We start from the raw sequence: 8,046 nt of genomic DNA on the forward strand, positions 1-8,046 counted from the left end.
GGTAAAAACCTTTGCTACATCTGACCCATAATTATGATTTTCCTGCATCTGCCACTTCATCTGCTGCATAATGTGGAGACATTAACATAAAAAATAATGCTATCACAAAATATGTTGCATTACGCCTCATAATTTGCCTTTTCTTGCTGCATAATTTAGTAAACCCTGTTGCATAATTTGGTTCCTTCCCCCTCATAATTCAAATGGCAATGCTCATATGCATGAATTTCGGCTAGTCCTGGCTTTTAAAAGATCAGCATTTTAGTTGTGGTGTTTATTCCAGTTCACGTTATGGGTTTCTAAATTCCAGAATTGAAACATATTAGTTTTAAAGTCTAGGCCTGCTAAAGGTGTCACACATGACATGGGTAAATTGACACCAGGCCACTGGAATTACGCAATTGTGCAGCCGCTGCCATTTCCTCATAGCTATAGATTTGTCGCATTTGTCACATAATCCATCATCTACTGCATTCTCTGCAGATATTAACAAAAAAATAGTTTCTAGCTCAAATGTTGAAAAGTTACTAAAACCCAGTGGCGCATGTTTCCCGACAGTGAAAGGACGTTTGAAAGGCCTTTCACTGTCAGTCAACTTTCTGTTGCTTATTGCTGAATTTGGGTGTTGAACTGGTACTAATGAGATGCACCCAATGCCCAACAGTGTTAACAAGTTTAACAAGCATTTGCAATGCAATGGGTCTCGCATTTGCTCGACGTAGACCTATTAGCTTTGTAAAGTACTAATCAAACTTTTTTTGCCACATAAATTGAAAATGAAAAGTAATAAGCGAGACGATTTAAAGCGCATGGCATGAGCATGAAGGAATACACAAAAGGAAACAGAAGTTCGCTCGTCATCAAACGTATCAGCAAATGTGCAATTATCCATGTAACAAGGTTGATGTAATTCAAAGAGTTCGACTACTGCCCAGCGAGATCGCACTGCATAGGAAATGAAAAAAAAGTAGTCCAGAAGCCATACGGAAAACATGGAGGCTAGTATGTTTTCAGTAGTTGGTCGGTGCGCTCGAGGAGCGCTAAACACCAGAAAAGGCATGACGTATGTACGCCTTTCACAAATGAAAGCAAGCGATTGTTAAAAAGCAAGCCCATAAACCAACCAAACTGATGGTCGTGGTTAAAAGAGAGATTACAGCTGGCTAGAGTGCTTGTGTGCTTCACCCTAAAAAGTACAAATTAATGAAGTAATACTATTTAAAAAATGTGCCACATTACGCCACATAATGTACCTTTTCTTGGCACATAATTTACTTAACCCTGCCACATAATTTGGCCTTCTCCTCCCATATCATTTCAACGGCCCTGTTTGACACGTTTGGTGCATAGATGTTTTGCTACAGAAACTCAACTATGGTGAATGGGCTGTGCATAAAGTTGAGGAGTAGGGTATTGAAAGTTATGCATCAAGTAGTCGTGGCCGAGCGGTTAAGGCGATGGACTTGAAATCCATTGGGGTTTCCCCGCGCAGGTTCGAATCCTGCCGACTACGAAATTTATTTTGCTGCGAATTATTTTAGAAAATATGACATGATAATGTGGGAAGTTATTGTGTGAAATAAGCAGCGCTTCCATCCTCTGCACACAAACTGTTGCATCAAAATTTCCTTCCTACGAATGATGACGTGTTATTGCCATATTTCTCCAGTCCCAACTTCTTTACTTCGTTAGGTGTGTGCTTTTTGCCCTTCTGACAATGGTTCTCACCGGACATCCTTTGTTTCGGCCTCCCCTCTCCGTTTCACTACACCCGTGGACCTATATTATGATCTATTTTTGTTCCTATTTCCTTCTTGCCCTACTTATTTGGTAAAATAAATTCATATTCTCTTTCCGAAAACCTGCTGTTCCGAGGCCACGTGCCATGGCTCTTTATACAACACACACTGCACGAAGGGATTCAATAATGATATCATTTTCAGAGAAAATACAAGTCCCAGAATGCAAAGGGCCCGCCAATGGCCAAGACATGGAGCCACTTGCCAATCTATTCTGGCATTTTTATTTTTTACAGCTATTTAAGAATTTAAGAACTCTAAGCCCGTCAGAGGGAAGGGGCTGGCCATGATGATAGAGGCTCCGTCTAGCAGTTGTTAGGGGGAGCCGTGTGCTTGTGCGGGTAACTTTGGTACTGACTGTATGGTATTAAGTTCCGTTTTACTTCATATCTTACTTACACAGACGGGAGTCGAACCTTTGACATGTGTTTACCAAACTAGAACCAGTAAAAGAATAAAATATGTGCGATCAGGTTTTGAGTGTAAAGCACGGTCTCCATTTGTATCTAAGAATATTTCATACATAAAAAATAAAAAGAATGGCAGCGGTGGGATTCGAACCCACGCCTCCAGAGAGACTGGAGCCTAAATCCAGCGCCTTAGACCGCTCGGCCACGCTACCACATAAGTGTATCCTTTCTGTGCACTTGGAAGTGTCGGTGAGCAGTGTGTAAAGCTGTCATTCTGTTAAAAATGTATGGGCGGAACAAAACACTGGCGACAACTATGGAAGACTTGATTAATTAAGAGTGTAGAAACGTAGTTTATGTCAAGACCGAAGACGGAAAGGTATAACCCACTGGTTTGAATCAGAAAATACATCATGTATTAATAGTGGAAGACATTTAAAGGAAATGGTGTATGAAGTGACATATTTCTATTTTGTACTCAAAATTAAGACACTAGTTCTCAAAACAAAAATAGAGGGACTAATTATGGCAAATGATGTATGTAGGCATCACAAAGAGTCACGACACAGAAATTGATGCCACAGTCCTATAAAACCCTTTCTTTTAAAGAGAATCGACATTTTCCCCCTCCTTGTTTGCCACAGCCACTTTCTGTGACAGTCATCCAAGCTTCATTGACGCAAAACTTGTCTAGGTTATGGCTATGGCACACCACCAGGCTGGAATTGCGTGGTCCCGAGGCATTCAAAACCATTTTGAAGATGCTGGCAGGTGAAAGCCTGACTTTAGGCTAGTTGACTTGCAGGTGGCTGAGTTCCTACAAATAATCCCGACCTGATGTAGCAAACGAACACCAGTCTAGTGCTCGTTGCGGTCTGTCATGACCTGGATGCGCAGGGGTGCTTCTGAGGTCATGGCAGAGCGTGCTTATTATATAAAGAGGCGGGTGAAGTGACTTCTTGTACTCAGTACCTGGATGCGCAGACTGCTTATACTCAGTACTTGCACTGTCCAATAAATACTCCACTCAGGAATGTAGTAATCTTTCTTTATTCCAAAGTACAGTGGTACAGTACACAGGGCCACCGCACTCCTCAGGCACCGAGACTCAACTGTCACCTAGGCCAGTATCAATGTGTCATAGAGGAACGTGGAACCTACCATGTCACAATACTCCTTCTAAGTAACACACAACACATCCTTCCCCTTTTTATTGAAATGAAAACAAGTTCAATAACACACAATGAAACATAGAAAAACTAGGAATTAAATAAAAAGAAAATAAAACAAATAGAACATATAACCCAAAATAAAACATAATCAAATTCCTGTAGGTTATCCTTTGAACTACCATCACACTAACACTACCCTCGTGGTCAGTGCCAGCTGCACTATTTCCTGTAGACATATCATTCATGCTACCCTCGAGATTAGTGCCAGGTGCACTACTTTCTGTAGACATATAGGGGGCCGCCGGGGCCGGGGATGCGGGAGCACCGCCAACAGGCTGGCGGTGCTCCTCAGCACATTCTGACCGCGGCGGTTCAGCCGCGGTCAGAACAGGAAAATCGGCGGTCTCCCGCCGGTTTTCCGCTGTCCTGCAGAATCCTCCATGGCGGCGCAGCTTGCTGCGCCGCCATGGGGATTCTGACACCCCATACCGCCATCCTGTTCCTGGCGGGTCGCCCGCCAGGAACAGGATGGCGGTATGGGGTGTTGTGGAGCCCCTGGGGGCCCCTGCAGTGCCCATGCCAATGGCATGGGCACTGCAGGGGCCCCCGTAAGAGGGCCCCACTTTGTATTTCAGTGTCTGCTTTGCAGACACTGAAATACGCGACGGGTGCCACTGCACCCGTCGCACATACCCACTCCGCCGGCTCCATTCGGAGCCGGCTTCCTCGTGGGGAGGGGTTTCCCGCTGGGCTGGCGGGCGGCCTTCTGGCGGTCGCCCGCCAGCCCAGCGGGAAAGCCAGAATGGCCTCCGCGGTCTTTCGACCGCGGAGCGGCCATATGGCGGCTCCCTCCAGGCGGGCGGCTCCCGCCGCCCGCGGGGGTCGGAATGACCCCCATAATGTCTATTCACTGGTTCAACTTCATCCTCTAACCAATCAAAGGTCTTCCCCTCATTTACTGCCTCTACTTGCTCAGGCTCAAAATACTGACTCCCTTCTTGACTCAAATTTCTTTACTCAAACCCAAATACCAACTACAATATTGGCAGGTTTAACACAGTTTTATCATAATACGTTTTTATTTTTTCTTGTGTTCTTTCCAAACTATTCTTTACCAAGTCAGGAGACCAATGTTTTATTTCAGCATTCACTAACCATGCAGAACTAAATTTACTTCTTGGTATCCGCCCTCTCATTATCACAAAAGGACTCAACCCTGTCGCATCATTCTCAGTAATTCTGTATGTCCAGACAGCCTTAAGTACGGCAGTATGCCAATCACTACGTTCCCCCACAGCACCCTGAATAACTCCCTTGATGACTATTAAATATTTTTACTGTGCCATTCCCACTGGGATTACACAGAGATGTGGTTTTGTGTTTGACATCCACTCTCTCAAAATATGTCTTAGCTGCATTAGAGACAAACTGGACACCATTGTCACTCAATAGAACCAAAACGTCCGGTCAAGACATTCTAAAACTGTAGTGGTGTCAGCCTTCTCCACTATCTCAACCACCGGCCACTTAGAATACAAATCCATTAACACAATCACATACTCTTGTGATTCTCCCACAGGACCAAACAAATCCACCACTAGACGTTCCCAAGGCTGTTTGGGCAAACGGTTTTGATCCATAGGTGGTCTTAAGGTATGTAAACTCTTATCAGCCGTAGAACATACTCCACAAGACCTAAAATCTTTCTGCTGCCTTATCAACACCCAGCCACCAAAATAAATCCTTTACAATAGACTTGATCCTGACAATACCTCTTCCAACTCTTTTGCCCAATACTCCTTTACGGAAGGTGTAGGAAACTGGTACATGTTGCAGTTACCCCCCACTTTTTGCCTGATATTGATGCTGACTTGACAGAGTGTGCTGGGATCCTGCTAACCATGCCCCAGCACCAGTGTTCCTTCCCTACAAATGTACCATTGTTTCCACAATTGGCACAACTTTGGCATACAGATAAGTCCCTTGTAAAAGGTACCAGTGGTACCAAGGGCCCTGTGACCAGGGAGGGTCCCTGAGGGCTGCAGCATGTGTTGTGCCACCCAAGTCACCCCTTACCTAACACATGCACACTGCCATTGCGGATTGTGTGTGTTGGTGGGGAGAAAAAGGCAAAGTCGACATGGCATCCCCTCAGGGTGCCATGCCCACAAAATACTGCCTCTGGCAGAGGTAAGTCACCCCTCTAGCAGGTCTTACAGCCCTAAGGCAGGGTGCACTACACCACAGGTGAGGGCATAGCTGCTTGAGCAATATGCCCCTACACTGTAGAACACAATAGAATGCAATAGGAGACAATAGGCCTAGGGGCAACACAAACCACATACCCCAAAAGTGGAATGCAAACCACGAATGGACCCCAGGCCTAGTGTAGTGTGTAGAGGGTCGCTGGGAGTGTAAGAAAACACTAAGGGTGTCCAAGATACCCCACCCCAAGACCCTGTAAAGTAGGAGTAAAGTTACCCTACTACCCCAGAAAGACAGCAAAGTCAAGATAGGGGATTCTGAAAGACAACAACTGACTGCAAAACACTGAAGACGGATTCCTGGACCTGAGTACCGGCAAAGGAAGGGGACCAAGTCCAAGAGTCACGCAAGTGTCCAGGGGGGGCAGGAGTCCACTAAACCTCGGATGAAGGTGAAAAAGGGCTGCCTCCGGGTGGAAGAAGCAGAAGACTCTGCAACAACGGAAGGTACCAGGAACTTCTCCTTTAGTCAGAGGATGTCCCACAGCCTGCTGGAGGATGCAGAGTTGTTTGCACGCAGAAAGACTGCAAACAAGCCTTGCTAGCTGCAAGAGTCACAGTTGAAGATTATGAGTGCTGCCAGAGCCCAGAAAGGACAAGGAGGTCGCCCCTTGGAGGAGGAGACAGTAGGGGCGCTCAGAAACAGAGAGAGCCCACACAGAAGCAGGCAGCACCCGCAGAAGTACTCCACGCATTCAAGATGGCAGAGGTCTGGAACACACTGGAGGAGCTCTGGGCACCACCCCTGGGGTGGTGATGGACAGGGGAGTGGTCACTCTCCTTTCCTTTGTCCAGTTTCACACCAGAGCAGGGGCTGGGGGATCCCTGAACCGGTGTAAACTGGTTTATGCAAGGAGGGCACCATCTGTGCCCTTCAAAGCATTCCCAGAGGCCAGGAGAGGCTACTCCTCTCAGGCCCTTAACACCTATTTCCAAAGGGAGAGGGTGTAACACCCTCTCTCAGAGGAAATCCTTTGTTCTGCCTTCCTGGGACTGGGCTGCCCAGGCCCCAGGGGGGCAGAAACCTGTCTGAGGGTTGGCAGCAGCGGTAGCTGCAGAGAAAACCCCAGCAAGCTAGTTTGGCAGTACCCGGGGTACATGTTGGAGCCCCGGGGATGCATGGGATTGGCACCCCAATACCAAATTTGGCTTGGGGGGTCAATTCCATGATCTTAGACATGCTACATGGCCATGTTTGCAGTTACCATTGTGAAGCTACATATAGGTACTGACCTATAAGTAGTGAACGCGTGTAATGGTGTCCCTGCACTCACAAAGTCTTGGGAAATTGCCCTGAACAATGTGGGGGCACCTTGGCTAGTGCCAGGGTGCCCTCACACTTAGTAACTTTGCACCTAACCTTCACCAAGTGAGGGTTAGACATATAGGTGACTTATAAGTTACTTAGATGCAGTGTAAAATGGCTGTGAAATAACGTGGACATTATTTCACTCAGGCTGCAGTGGCAGTCCTGTGTAGGATTTGTCTGAGCTCCCTATGGGTGGCAAAAGAAATGCTGCAGCCCATAGGGATCTCCTGGAACCCCAATACCCTCGGTATCTAGGTATCATATACTAAGGAATTATAAGGGTGTTCCAGTGTGCCAATCAGAATTGGTGAAAATAGTCACTAGCCTGCAGTGACAATTTTAACCCCTTCGCTGCCAGGCATTACCCCTCCTGTGCCAAGCCTTTTTTTGGCTATTTGGGGCAGTTTGCGCTCAGGCCCTCATAACTTTTTCTCCACATAAGCTACCCATGACAAAGTTACGTCCCTTTTTTCCAACATCCTAGGGATTCTAGAGGTACCCAGACTTTGTGGTTTTCCTGGAAGGAGACCAAGAAATTAGCCAAAATACAGCAAACGTTTCGTTTTTTTCCGTAAAAATGGGAAAAAAGGGCTGCAGAAGAAGGTTTGTGTTTTTTTCCCTGAGAATGGCATAAACAAAGAATTTGTGGTGCTAAAATCACCATCTTTCCAGCTTTCAGTAACAGGCAGACTTGAATCACAAAACCCCATTTTTCAACACAATTTTGGCATTTTTCTGGGACATACCCCATTTTTACTATTTTTTGTGCTTTCAGTCTCCTTCCAGTTAGTGACCGACATTGGGTGTGAAGCCAATGCTGGATCCCAGAAAGCTAAACATTTCTAAAAAGTAGATAAAATTCTGAGTTCAGCAAGGGGTAATTTGTGTAGATCCTACAAGGGTTTCCTACAGAAAATAACAGTTGAAATAAAAAAATACTGAAATTGAGGCGAAAAAAAACAGAAATTTTTCTCCACGTTTTACTCTGTAACTTTTTCCTGCGATGTCAGATTTCTTAAAGCAATATACCGTTACGGCAGCTGAACTCTTCCGGTTGCGGGGATATATAGGGCTTGTAGGTTCATCAAGAAC

At 45.8% G+C, this 8,046-nt stretch overlaps 2 non-coding genes across 2 annotated transcripts; one reads left to right on the forward strand and one right to left on the reverse strand.

Moving 5' to 3' along the window:
* The first annotated feature begins 1,431 nt into the window (after window positions 1-1,431).
* Window positions 1,432-1,513, forward strand: TRNAS-UGA (transfer RNA serine (anticodon UGA)). The gene has a single exon. It is a non-coding gene; the product is annotated as a tRNA-Ser (tRNA).
* Window positions 1,514-2,339: 826 nt separating this feature from the next.
* Window positions 2,340-2,421, reverse strand: TRNAL-UAG (transfer RNA leucine (anticodon UAG)). Its single transcript has one exon. It is a non-coding gene; the product is annotated as a tRNA-Leu (tRNA).
* Window positions 2,422-8,046: the final 5,625 nt, after the last annotated feature.

The sequence above is a fragment of the Pleurodeles waltl genome, chromosome 12, assembly GCF_031143425.1.
Source record: "Pleurodeles waltl isolate 20211129_DDA chromosome 12, aPleWal1.hap1.20221129, whole genome shotgun sequence".
Lineage (NCBI taxonomy): Eukaryota > Metazoa > Chordata > Amphibia > Caudata > Salamandridae > Pleurodeles > Pleurodeles waltl.